Source organism: Tachypleus tridentatus, chromosome 12 (assembly GCF_004210375.1).
Source record: "Tachypleus tridentatus isolate NWPU-2018 chromosome 12, ASM421037v1, whole genome shotgun sequence".
Lineage (NCBI taxonomy): Eukaryota > Metazoa > Arthropoda > Merostomata > Xiphosura > Limulidae > Tachypleus > Tachypleus tridentatus.
In genome coordinates this window covers 8,683,390-8,698,446 of record NC_134836.1, presented here as the reverse complement: position 1 = coordinate 8,698,446, position 15,057 = coordinate 8,683,390, and the positions used below count along the sequence as shown (strand labels likewise).

General features: G+C 37.3%; 1 protein-coding gene across 1 annotated transcript in view; it reads right to left on the bottom strand.

Annotated features, from left to right (window-relative positions):
* Positions 1-15,057, bottom strand: part of LOC143233976 (ER degradation-enhancing alpha-mannosidase-like protein 2) — a 56,604-nt gene that overhangs the window by 27,611 nt on the left and 13,936 nt on the right. The window lies entirely within an intron of this gene.

Sequence of the window (15,057 nt, the reverse complement as noted above, 5' to 3'; positions counted from 1 at the left end):
ATTTCTCAATGGTGAAAAAAACTTTCATATATCAGTAAACTTGTATCCATGAAGTGAATTTTAAACTGTAAGTACACAATATTCAATTATTTAGTGAAAGGTTCAAACCTAATAAATGTTTACTTTTTTTTAGAAGACACATACAAACAAATAGATTTTTCTGGAGTATAATAAAAGTAAAAACCACATTATTTTGAATCTCATCATCAATATAGCAAAAGGATGAACATGCACATACATATTGGATAAGACAAACCTGGTTTGCTGATGGGGAATACATCTCTTATTAAAATCCTTCATTTTGTAATGTAAAAACACAATAAATGGATAAAGATTAATTTCTTGTTATTTATCATGTCCAAAGCCTAAACTATCATTCATATTTGGTCATTGGCAGTAGGACAAAAATTCTGATATACACATATATGTAGCCTGGACAAAAGGTAAACATCCTTGTTTCTGTTATTTACATTGATCTGAAATTGGTGTGAAAAAATTCCATTTTTTTTAATTTAAATTATTTTACTTAAACATGAATTCCTCCCAACTTTCATTGTATCCTTTAGTTTTTGCCTATTCTTGCAGTATAGAAGGAGTCAACTGTGCTGAGTATGTGTTCACTCCTATTGGTGGAGGATTGTCAGATGCTAATTTGCATGATGCAGTGGAGCCACATCACATGATGGTAGGAAGTATCTATATCTATTAAAAATCATTTTCAGGGTAGAAAAATGCTAACTTTCAATGCAATACATTACTTCCACTCACATTTCACATAGTAGCTAGAATCTCAAATTGTAATGGTAGAGGGACCAGTGCAAAATTATCTAGATGAGTGCAATAGGGAAGTCACACCCATCGAAGAGACCACACTACATCTGTACCAGGCATATTCTTTCCCTGTAATGAAAACCTAAGTCTCAAAGAAATTTGGAAATAAGAATGGTGTGGAATGGCTAGGGCACATAAGACCATAACAGGTGGGCCAACTTCAGACAAATCCTGATGGCACCAGAAATAAAGCATCAGGACCACAGAGAAAGAAAGGTCCCTAATGTCTTCACTTCAGGCCAAGGTATCAGAAGGGAAAGAGGCTTTTCATTCTGAAAACTCAGACCAGCACATGCATGCAAATGTAGCACAGAATCAACATCAGCCACCCAAGAACCCAACACATGGGCAATGGTAGGAAAGTGGAATGCAACATGGAGAGTCAACTCCAGTTTAAAATCAGGCAGCATTGGGAATGGATCATTCAGTCCATGGTAGGAGGAGAGTCCCAACTAAACTAGATATGTGAGGTCTTATGTTGGCTGGTCTGGCTCCAATCAGCACATCCAGTAACCAACATCCAGGCAGTGGTAAATAAGAGGAGTGAGCTGCATGTGGTGGATTCATCTACTCTAAAACCAGTAATGCTACTACCCTACTATAAACTGAGTAGGATTGAGTACACTTGGGAGGAAGTCTCCATGGCCCACCACCCCAGCAACTAGTAGCTGATGCACTGTAAGGACACCCTTACTCCACAAAAAGAGGGAAGAAATAGTGCAGTGGGGAGTCTGAAGCAACATATCACAAAAGAAAGTGAAATGGGTAGCTGAAGAATCCCATTTTTAAAAGCAGGCTACACATGAAGAGTATTCAATAAGGATCAGAGAGGTGGGATGAAATTCTTTTCATGCTTTAATCCCAATAGTCCACGAGTTTGTATGGTATGGTACAGGCATATTTATGGTGCAATATATTGCAGGGATGAACCAACAAACAGTTCTATGGAACACCCCATCTCAACAGTGGGTTTCATAGATCAAAACAGTCAAATGATGTGGATCTAATGTTTGACTACCTTATACTCAGATCCAGATCCCTTATAAATTGACATCCATGAGGAAGTACATTGGGAATTCACAGACTGAATAGTGTACTTGTACAGTCACCATTCACCATAGAGTCGGATCCAATATGAAGCACAGGGTCAATGTAAGTGAAAAGGTAAAACTTCCCCACCCACAGTTGAAATGAGAAATGTAAAATGGTCACAGGAGGCATATGGTATCTGGTTGAGGAAAAGATACATAAAGTACAAAGATAATGGATGTTAAAAGTGTGCAGTGTGGTCCATGTGTCAATCTATACAATCTCTTGAAACATATGACAGAAATGAGCAGCCAGAGACATGGTGAGGTGGTGGATCTGTTGAGAGTACACACAGAAAAGGGCATGGGAAAAAGTCAAACACAAAAGCTGGCAAACACTATCTGTAAGTATAATTAGGGAAAAGTCATACGAGGAATTAGGATTCCAGTAGATAAGTAGTAAAGAATGAGAAACACAGAAAGAAGCCATACATACAAAATTATATTTAAGAGCCAAGATGGGACACAGGTGGCAATCCAAACCATAATGTTGATATAAATTGGAAATGAAAAGAGGGAAAATTAGCATGTAAACAAAATTACCCTCACAAACCACAGAGAGGAAGAAGCAATCAGGATACAGGGAAGGGAAACCTAATTATTATGGTATAGGATCTGAGAGACATGGAAAGCAAAGTCATCCAACTGATAACCACAAGCCAAAAAGAGCAGGAAACAGTACTTCAAGGAAATGTGCTATAGAGAATAGGAAGACAGGGGTACAAACATGAAAAAGAGTTAGGGCATGCAGAATTACACTAATATTCCAATCCAATAAAAGTGTAAGGTGAGGAGGACAGAGGATTGGTTGGTTAGGTGTTTTATAGTGCAAAGCAACTAGGCTATCTGCACCAAACATCCAGTAAAAAGTTAAAATTAAAATTATTAAAATTCATAAAAGGAAACTAAGGTAAAACAAAACAAAGTTTAATTTTTGAAATAAAAATGTAAATAGCATTAAATCCAATTTTTACATTTAGTCTACAGCGATAAGAGAAAACTACAGTAATATAAGTTGCAAAGGACTTTCTGTAGCATAATTGTAATTATCATATTTCACCAGAATAAATAACAGGTAATTCAAAAATCAGCGTTAGTCACCTGAAGTTGGCCTTTCCAATCCTGATTTCGAGTTATTTGACATTATGGCCATTGTAAGAAATTAATACAAGTTTTAAAAGAGTTGTAGCAAAATTTTAATTATAACTCATCAGGATGATTAACGGGTAGTTCAAACAGCAGTGTTAGACACCTGAAGTTGGCCTTTCCAGTCCTGGTTTCAAGTTATTTAGCATTACAGCCATTTTATAATTTTAAATCAAACTAGGTGTACTTTGATTCTTAAAAGGGATTCACATTAAACAAATGTTGAATGTATAAATTCAAAAAAATTAAATAGCATTAAAAAGATTAATGGCCTTTAAAAAAATAAAAACATTTCTAAGGTAGATAGTGTCACCATCACTAATAACACTGTCTAACATTACAGATAAACTTTGGGACAAAACGTTTAAAATGGAGCTGTGGTTGAGAGTCGTAATGACAGCAAGACAGTAAAATGTGGCTTATTGTGACCTGAGTGTTACACAGACAAGAAATTGGTGCATCAGTCCCAGATAAAAGAAAATGATGTGTTATAAAACTGTGACCAATGCGTAGTCTAGTTAAGACAATTTCCTCTTTTTGATCCTTACAGAAGCAAGACTTCCAAAGTCTAATAGGGGGTATTATTTGGAAAAGCTTGTTTTCATGTTGCTCACTCCAAGTTGACTGGCAAGTGACACAGTGCCACCCCTTCAATACAGGACCACAGTCCATGTATGGAACAGGCACAGCAGTGATAGTGCTAGAGTAGACAGATTTAGTTGCAGTGTTGGCAAGCCCGTTCCCACAAATACTAACATGGCTTGGTATCAAGAAAAACTGGATAGAAGTAGATGTTAAAGAGAAATGGGCCAATCAGTTTTAAATATTGGTGAGAACTATTGTGAAGCAATTCAGGGCAGTAGAGAACTAAGCGAGTCAGTAAAAATAGTGCAATTTGAATACTGCTTAGCTTCTATGTGAAACAGAAAAAGAGAAATTGCATACAGTTCATCAGTGAACACAGAAACTGCAGAGGGGATTCTGTGCACAACCACTGAACCACAACAAACCATGGCAGAGCCCATAGAGTCACCTGATTTTGAACCATCCTTCTATTCCTATTTATATGGAATATTTGCTGAAGATGTTCAGCAAATAACAGACAGTACTTCAAATTAGGAGTATTTAAGTATCTGAAATGACTTAAAGAAAGGTCACATTTAGAGACTGTAATAAGTCATGGTGAGATGGGCTGACCAGTGGATACAGCAATGTTGTCCAAGGACAAACTCAATTCCTACAACTGCACCTGAATACGAAGGCCAAAAGGAGCACTGGCAAATCATCTGTTCTGAAAAAGCATGGCCAACTGAGGAAGGAAAACACAACCCCAGGTGGGATGTTGTGGTAAGGATTGAAGTTTTGAAGCATACAGTAAAATAAGTTGCAAACAGTGGAGGTGTACAGAAGGATCATGATACTCAATGTATAAGCTCTGAACTGGGGAAGTGCAGAAAGCCCCAATGCAGAGCCAAAGTCCTTGATGAAGAATGGGGTCCAGCATCTTTAAGGCTGAGATCCTGGCAGAGCCATAGACCAGTGATCCATAATTGAGTTTTGATTGAATAAGAGCACAATATATCTTTAGCATAGAACATCGATAAGCTCCCCAAGTGGTGGAAGAGAGAACACTGAGGATGTTCAGTGCTCTTGTACATTTCACCCGTAGATGCTTAATGTGTGGTATAAAGGTCAGTGTACAGTCAAAGATAAGCCCCAGGAACAACAGGCAGCACAACTTCACTGATGCAGAGTTCAGGATCAGGGTGAATGCCCTGTTGGTGGCAAAGGTGCATGCAAACAGTTTTAGAGAGAGAGAAGTTAAAGCCATTTGCTGTGGTCCACTTCAGTAAACAATTGAGGGCAGTCTGTAGCTGCCGCTCAGCATACCTCATGTTTTACGTCTAGCATGAGATATGAGAGGCATCGACAAAAAAGCCTGTTTGCAATAGTGAAAGGGAGTTCTTCAGCAATGGCATTAATCATTATACTGAAAAGTGTGACACTCACAACACAGCCCTGAGGGACTCCAAGTTCCTGTAGAAAAGAACGGGAAAGTGTCAAACCCACACAAACTTGGAATCTCCTGTCATTAAAATATTTCTAATAAAAATGGGCAAATAACCATGTAACCCATATGTATGGAGGCTCACAACAGCGCTTCACCATGGACCACCTGATTCAACGTGAAACATCAATCAGAGAAGCCTTTCTCAAAAGACAACATCTTGTATCAATATTCTTTCACATTAAGAAGGCTTATGATACAACATGGAGGTATGGGTGGGCGAGAGGAGGTTGTTTGATTTAAGGAACCAAACAAGATGAGCATTAACCATCCTCTCTAAGGTCTTACAGAGACAGTTCGTCAAAGCAATTGGACGGTAGTTTGAAGGAATCTTGGGATCCTTCCCAGGCTTAGAGAAAGGTAGGACAATACCCTGGCACCAGGCATAAGGAAAAACATTCTCCTGCCATATCCAGTTAAAAAACAATCAGCAGAATAGCAAAAGAAGCAGGAGATAGATGACACAGCATTTCATAGTTTACATCATGAGGTCCAACTGATGTTCTGTCAGACCAATGAAAGGCCAGTTTGTGTTCCACCAGTGTAGAGGGACAATTATAGTCGTAGAGACAATCAGCTCAAAAGGAAAGAGGTGATTGCTATTCCCAAGTCTTGATGGCTAATAAGGTGAAGGAAGAAGCAGAAGTGCTAGATACCTGCCAAAAGCTTTCACCTAGAAAATTGGCAATGCTCCAAGTATCAGCTACTTCCTGGCCATCAAAGAGGAAGATTGAGAGGAGAAAAGAATTATATTGCCCAAATCTTGTCACATATGACTTTGGAACTGGTGGTAGAAGACATGCTGGTTGTGAACATAATCTAAGATTTCTTTTGGCTTTGATGTCTTACCCACCGAGCATGTGCACAGGCCTGCTGGAAAGCGATGCAGTTCGAAAGTGTGGAAGATCTACAGAAAGTATCCCAGGCCAGTTTCTGAGCCTTCCATGTCATGTGGCAGGCAGGATTCCACCACAGATGAGAATATTGAGGAAATACACTGAGCAGCTGCTTGTATAATACAGTCAGTTACTGCTGCCACACAGTCATCTACCGATGGCTTACAGATGATAGTAGGATCAAGTTCTATGAGAGCAGTAAAAAAGGGCCAGTTTGCTTGATCCAGCTTCCATCAGGGCACATGGATCAGATGGCATAGACCATGGCAAGTCTCTCTCAAAATTATAGGAAAATGATCACTGCCTCATGGATTATTGCCAACCATCCATGAAAAGTGGGAGAATAGTGAAGGGAGCAAATTGAGAGATAAATAGCAGTAAAAAACTGAATAGGTGCATGAAAATAAGTAGAAGAACCAGTATTGAAAAGAGAAAGGGTGTGATCAGAGAGCATACACTCTATGGAGTGACCCCTCTCATCAATATCAGTATTTCCCCAGAGGGGATGATGTCCATTAAAGTCCCCAGGATTAAAAAGGGAGACAGCAATTGTTCAATGAGAGCACCAAAAGCTGAATGATCATAGATCTCTTCAGGTGACAGGTAGAGAGAACAACCAGTGATGGTACAACACAAGGAAACATGGATGGCTACAGCCTCCAAGGATGTGTCGAGTGGCAAAGACAGGGTGGGCACATGATGAGCAACCAACAATGTCATTCCTCCATGCACTCATCCATCCCACAGCCTGTAATTTCTGTACAAGAAAACTGCTGAAAGGTGACTGTATCAGCAAGTTTCAGAAATATTTCCCATTAGAAAAGACATACAGCATGGTAGGAAGCAATCAGTGCTTTGATGTCATCCAGATTAGAACATAAACCTCAACAGTTCCATTGTATCAAGGTGGTCATTTTTATTTATGTGGAGGCAAATTGGGTGAAAAACCCTTCTGTTTAAGACCATGTCTTTTTTTTCATTGTCTTTATTTGAGGGAGGTCTGTCGGCCTTCATGGATTCTTCTCTGGGTCGATTGGGCAGATCTTTGTTGTTGAAAGAGGATTCCAGCGACTGAGGACATGCATGAATGATCATTTTGCATCTTGGGGTAGGAGAAAATGTACCTGGAACCAAAGGAATTGGATCTTAGGGTTTGCTGGAATGAATGTTAGAGGCAAAGATGGATGTTAAAGTTGATTCATCAACTTTTTTGACCATTGAAGTCAAAAGGCTTTTCATGTGGTGTGGGAATGATTCTTTTGAAGGCACCTGCACTACATCTATTGTAGTGGAACAAAGTGCAGCAGCATATGTCCTAGATGAAATGGTGGATTGCAATTTTCTATTCTCAGGTAAGTAATGTTTTGAATTGTCTTCCAATGCTGCATCTCTTTTTCTTCCAACCGTTTAGGGCAAGAACAAAAATAGGATGGGTGAGAGCCATTGCAATTGACATAATGAGGGTCCTTTTTACACTTATAGGCATCATAGTCCATGCCACCACAATGAGCATACATTAAGGAACAATGACATGATGTCTTCGAGTGACCAAACCACTGACACTGGAAACATCTGAGAGGGTTTGGAATGTATGGCCATATCTTGCAATTAAGATAACCTGCCTTGATGGTGGGAGGAGGATGTGGTGATGTAGATGTTAAAATGAGGACATTGATTAGCATCATAATTCTATCTTTGAGAGTGGAGATATGACTCACTGCAGAAACTCCTTGGACAGAGAAATCAGCAAGAATCTCTGACTCGGGGATGTTCTTCAAATCCCTCTCAACAATAACTCCTCATGATAAATTTAAAATAGCATGAAGCGTAACCTCAAAAGGTATATCCCCAAGCCTTTGAATGTAAGAGGAGTTCACTGTGTTGAGATGTGGATGTTTCCACCAATATATCACCAGATCAAAGCCCTTTGTCTGACTGTGGAGAGTCAGCAAGTCCCTCTAGTCTCTTCCAAATGAAAAACGGAGACATTTGCCCTAAAGGTTTGTCTGAAAGAGAATGTAGTATGCAAAAATGAGATATAGGTGTTACACACATTGAAGATTGCTGCTCAGAATCTTCAAGACATGGTTGTTTACCTATGAATTGTTTTTTCACTGTTTAAAGTAAGTTTTTATTTGGAAGATCCATAATAAAAAACGAATTTTTTGGTGCCCACTGACTCCACCCAACATGGAGCTACAAGGGGACACACTACAATGCCAAACAAGGACACTGCAGCAATGCCAGGGTTTTGTGAGCACTATACTCAAACACCAGCATCAGATACAATGCCCACAACACCTGTTGAGAACATCCAACACTGGTACTTGGTTGACCCTAGCCCAAATGGACCAGCTCACTGACCCTAGGAGGGCCACCATAAAGCTGCCATCTGTTGGAATTCAAGGTCAAAGGGGTGTATTAAGGTTAGACCCCTCAATCACTAGGATCCTCTCCTCCCCTTCACAGGTCACCACACAGAGCAAACACATAGGTGAATGTTTAGATCCCAGACGAGGTAAAGTGAAAAAACAGACCTTCCCTGGGAGGTCCCCTTACCATTTATAGGAATCCACACTGAGGAAAGGACAGAGGAAAGGAAAGAAACAAAACAAAAGAGAGAAAATGGGAGAGGAAAACATATAAAAGAAATGAGTAAAACAAGAGGTAGAGGATAAGGTCACCCAATAACCTGCAACAGTTGAAACAGAGAGACCACTGTCGAACAGTCATGTGAAGAAATTAGACAGATGATGGACACTGGGAAGGGAGGACAGAAAACCTTGTTCTAATTACCAGCAGCAAAAGATACACCATTTCCTCTGATAAATCAACAAGGAAGAAGGGCTGACAGAATAGTAAATAAGAGAAGCTACACATGTGGATAATCTGGACCATTTTGCAAGGGGCTAAACAAAAGCCACTCATGAAACCAGCCTGTGGAAACAATGAGGTGAAATACAGGCATTTTAGATTGGCAAAGAAAGAGTAAGGGAAATGATGACTTAAGTAACAAATTAACAGTAACAATGGATAAGCAGACTAGAATGGGCAATTGGAGCTACCTGAGACAGAGTGGCTAGTATACTGAACAAAAACCCTGAGAAAGAGATACATCGGAGAGCAGGCATAAAAATAAAAACTGGTTCAATCCTGACTGAAGGTATCAACTGCTAAAAAATGTGCAACCAAGCACTGAACAGAACCACTAAAATACCTGAAGATCAAAGGACCACTTCATTTGGAGAACTTTTTTTGTGATGAAATAAATGATCTGTAATAGCTAAGAGGTGAGCATGTTAAGTACAGACCCATAAAAGGAAATCTAACATTTAGAAACAAAGAGAATATGAATAGGTGCACTTTACTGATGATGTAGGAGACAGTCAAACCATCAGAATGATTTGGCTTGCTACTGCAAAACTGGAAGAAAATTATCCAAAGCCAAATGAACTTCCAGGAGTTCTAGAAGACTGATGTAGGATCCTCACTCAACCAATGACCAGAGACTTTTTGAGAATCCAAATATTCTCCAACCTTGTCAGAGATGTGCCTAATAAAAGGTGAAGATATTGCCAGGGAGATGGAAGAGGAACTTTAGTCAAGCCACCAGCCAAAATCAACTTCAAGAAAGAGAGGAAGGAAGATAGAAGAATCCAGGAAATCCCTGGTAAAATTCCATTTATCTTGTAAAGTCTATTGGAATGAATGCTCTCATGTGAGAATAACCAAGGAGAATAAGGGCTTCCATTCAAAGCCTAAGTCCACCAAAGAGACAGAACCTTGCAAATAGCCAGGGAAGAACAGTATCAAGTCTTCAGAACCAACAAGTCTATAAAATGTAAGCAAAGAGAAGGCTGGGCATGATTGAGAAGGAAGTTGAAAAAAACCCTGAGGTGGATGAAGTATTTGGTTGGGATAGAATATGACTGATCCACTTTGACAAGCAGCTTCGTGTAGAAACTGTATTTGGCTAAATAAAGTCTGTAGTGAAGGAGATAAAAGTTACCAGTCATCCACATAATGTTGGAACTGTAGACTAGGAGAGTGTAATACACAGGCAAATGTTTCAATCACCTGAAAATAAAATATAGGAATAAGAGGTCAGAGAAACAAAAGGCCACAGAATTGATAACCTGACCTTCTTGGCAGGAAAGGGGATCCCAAGGAGGAGGAAAGGGAACACTAGAGGAGGATATTGGGGAAGAGTGAGAAAATGAAGCATGAGTCCTTCTGACAGGAACTGCAGTACCCATGGATCTGAGGCAAAGGTGCATCAAAGAGGATTGTCACATGCTCATTTGCATCTACAGTTCAGCCACACAAGTGTAGGTGAGAGTGTCACAGTACATGGTGAACAAAAATTGTGCAAATAGAGAGCAGCATAAATCGGGAAATGTGATTATGTAAGGGAAGGTATTATATTGGAAAGTATTAATAAACATTCAGGAAAATATCGATCATTGCCTTATCCTGAATAAAGAAAAAATTCATGTGTGTTTATATATTAACATGTCCCACAAACTTTGCAAAAGTTTGTAGCCTACTTAAAAAAATTATAAAAGTGTGATACATATGGCAAAGTTGTTTCATTACTGCTAGGCTACATTAATGTCGGTAACATTCACTTACAGCTAGTATTTTATGAGTTAAGTATTTTGCATTATACTTTTGCTACATTTTAAAAAAATGTTCTCAGTTAATCTCAAGCCTTTTCATGGCTCATCTCAAATTGTTTTGCAGCCCACCAGTGGGTCACAACCCACTAATTGAGAAACTGCACTTTTAAACACTTCACTACTGGGATTGTTGAATTTATATATCTCCATGTTAAGAGAACAGTGTTCAGAAATTAGCTGCTCTTTCTTACAAACAAGGACACATGTACAATACTGAGAATAAAATTATTTTTACATGTATTATATGGTTAAGCAATGGTAGGGAAAAGTTATAAAATTCTTATTTCATTCTTAATGGTCTAAGAAGAGTTTACAATATTAATAACTATCATCATTATCAGAAAGAATAAATAAAATATGGAAGATAAGAGCTGGTTGTGAAAAAAAAACTATATTATTAGCAAGTATCTGGTGGATGAGCATTGATGGCTTGATATAAATGGATAATTCTTTTCAACTTGGATAGATAAGGATGGCCTGCCAGTTTGTTAGAATAAAATGATACATGCACTGTTATAGTATAAAAAACAGACAGTATCTAAAGATATGTTAATTTTTTCTATAGCTGGGTGGATGAATGATATAAGCTCACAGTCATATTAAGGTGTACAAGAATTTTGTACATACACCTAGGATGGCAGTGTTCATCTCTTTTCTAATACAGTTGGACTGGTATCATTCTTAAACTTTTCTTGTTTTCCATATCAAGATTCCAATACAGCTCCCTTAGAGGACCATTAAGTTAAACTGATTTTGGTAAAGTTTTATACATAAAGAGGTAGTATTTAAATACTCCATTTTGAAGGTGAATAAGGTTGGTTTAGCAATAAAAATCTGAAATATTATTTTGACTCAAAACATAAAAGGTATATCCATAAACATATTTGGCCTGCTCCTAATTACACAGGGACATTTAGGCAATTCTGGTGAGCATTCAGATTCACACATGTAAACAACCTCAGTCATGCTTAATTTTGGATGAAAATTAGTTTATTTTAAACATCTTTTCAATCAAAACGATTTTGCCTCTTATCAGACAACAAAGATCTGCTACTTAGCTGACCATGCCCAGAAAAGTTATTGTAAAGGGTCTGTATTTGACCAGGATAAAAAATATTTTAACATAAAAAAGGATATTTTCATTGTAGGAATATAAAAATAATAGCCATTCTTTACCACAATCCATTTGATCTTCAGAATGATTTAAAATCACTTGTAAATATCAATAGATGGAATAATTCATGACATGTTGGACATCTACAAAGATACTGTATATCCATATCTTTTTTGATATCAACAAGATGATCATAAAACAAATTTCTAAAGGAGTGGTTTAAAATTTCAACATTCACATGGCCATATAAAAAGTACAAAAGTAGGTATGGGTCATGATTAGTGTACAACTTTAAATTGTGCAAAAATATTAGTCTCTGTAGTGCTCAGAATCTTACTTGTAACATCCACAGGAATTAATAAAACAAGCATGTTATCAGCTGTGGATTAACCATCAAGCAAAATAAGAATGTGCTTAGGGCACCATGGGAAAGGGGTCACCACAGAGTTTTTCTTCTAGCTATCATGCCCTTAACTCTTTCACTGCTACACCCAACTTTAGTCAATTTTTTTGTAATTATCCTTATCAGCTTTATTCGACTTTACTCTGCATTGTAAAAAATTGTTTTCTTTGGCTCATGAAGTGACTAAAGTTTTGAGAAACTACTAAACTATGTATCTGAAGTAAGAAGTCATTGGTTTGCGAAATATTACTGTAAAGAGCAATGCAAAATGTTGATAAAACTTCAGGTGAAAGACGATTGTATGTTATGATGTCTGACCTTAAAGATGAAATATTTTTCTCAATCATTCCTTCTGTTGTGGCTATCTATAATAAATTATAGACAGTGGAACTATTTTGTTTTACCTTTTACTGCTTTATTCAGTCACATCTACAGAAAAATAAGAGTATAATACCACAGAAACATAAGTCAAACAAAATGGTAACAGATGTGTACAGAGACGTAACTAGTTTTAAGTTTTTTTTGGCTTCTGTTTTCGTACGTTATATTTGGGTCATTGTCTCATTTGTTTTAGTTTCATTTGCATTAGTAGTGCATTATTCATGTGTGTTTTGTAATATTTATTTATAAGTGTGTTTCTCACTGAAGCTTTTCTGAGCCGTAATTCTTTTGGTTTCAAACAAATTGCTGTAAAAAAACCTCCTTTGTGTGGGAGCACACAAAACTTATCATACCAAGAAAAAACTTAGAAAGGAATGTCACTGTAGCAATGCCACTGTTCATAGATTACATGTAACCTATACGTGTATTTGGGGATGTATGTATTCCCTTGTGATTATGTAATAATATAAGCAGATCTGGTTAATAGGACTGCTTCCATTGATGAACCTTTGGAAAAGTGAAGATTTATTTTGTATTCTTCAACTCTTTAATAGAAAGTCGACACCTGGTATTTTCATCACAAAAACTTTCACAAATAATTCCAGTCTATTATGTATTTTTCTAAGTTACTGTCATTTTGTAGACACTATTAATGTTATTTGCTTATGTAAAACACTTTGTGTGACTCATGTTGGTAACAGTAAAGATTTCACAGATTGATTTAAACAGTCCTCTAACCAAATTACCCTATTTTTCTAACAAATGCTGATGGTTGACTTTGAGTATTTGCCTGGTTAGATCTTTTTTCTGTTCTACTGTTTTCTGCATGATATTGTGATATTGTAAATCACATTTAAGACCAGGCACCCTTGTATTTATCCCCATTCATAAATAGCAAACAAAAATTTTCTCAAATATGCCATTTTTAGACCCAAAAATGGAGATCACAATTATATTCTCCTTACTTCTTCCTTGATCCTATCTTGACATCATCATGTCCTGACTAGGCCCAGCCTTCTGGTGATATTTTTTATGAGACAAATGAACAATCCGAGACAGAAACACAGAGATAATGACAACAAACTTTAAGGTGTAATTCAACTATTTTGTGACTATAAATTCAGATCAGTATGTGTTCTGTTACACTTCTGAAAAGCTGGGAAAACAATTGACTGATTGGAGCAGTTTAAAGGCAATAATTTGACCTTTTAGGTCAAATTGTCTAAGACTTCAACATGCATGACAACATGATTCTTAATGTTGTTAGGTATACACTATAATACTAGTAGTAGTACAGTACTGTCGCACCATGGTCATACAAAGATACTGTAAAGAACCAATAAATCAATAAAATCAATTTAGGACTGTCTGAAACAATGCACGAATTGAACAAGTTCATGTGAGCAAGGTTAGTACTGAGTACCAGGCTTAACATTAGTGGCCTCAGTTGCAATGTATTAGCATTAAGGCCTAACATTAGTGTAGTTATCTGAGAACTGAGTGACAATAACTTTACGACTAAATACTGTAACTAGTTTAGTTCAAGTACGCTGGAGGCGCTACTGTAACCTGGAATAATGAAGTGGACTATTCCCTATTTAAGGCCGTCATTTTGAATTTGCCTTTGCATCCAGGCATGAAGATAAAGTTTCAGACATATGCCTAAATTGAACTCAAAGTTGAGGTTACAACTCATTCTTCATATATTTGATTAGGAGTAAGGTACTCTAGCCTAGGCCTAGCCCAGTATTTAGTGGTTCAATGTGCAGTACAGTTTACAACTGATTATATGTTATATATGTGTTCCAGTACAGAATGATCACTGTGTATGTAGACTACTACAGTATGTGTTGTTGATCACAAATTGTTTTGGAATACTTTTTAGCTCACAATGGATTTGCATATCACCACTGACATTGCTTCTTGCATACAGCTACCAGAGCAACAACCTAAATAAAACGTTTGCAATGACTTAAAACTTATTCTCCTAAAATGGATTGAAGCTAGTTTTGAAGTGATTCGAGAATGCTGCAAATCAATAAAAGTATTTATGAATTCATGTTTATGTGCTGATGGACCTGGGTCCTAGGATAACTTTATCTGAATGTAGACCTAGAGTTTAGTATGTTTGACTGTCTTACCAATATTTTTCTTTATGAATTTCAGTGTTTTTTTATAATCATTATAACTACATATGATCCATATTCTTTTGTGTTTTATTTTTCTGTATTTTTTAGACTGCAAGATGAAACGTGTTCAATTAAGTGGTGCACAAAAGAGAAAATTGGCAAAAAAGAACCAAAAAGGCTTTGTATTTAGTGGCCAAGACTGGAAAGTTGACTAATTTTTATCACTCATCTTACACAACATGATCTTCCAAATCAAAACCCATCTTTACCATCAAAAGTCACTTGTATTGCATATGACTCTTGACAATATTGAAATTGGACC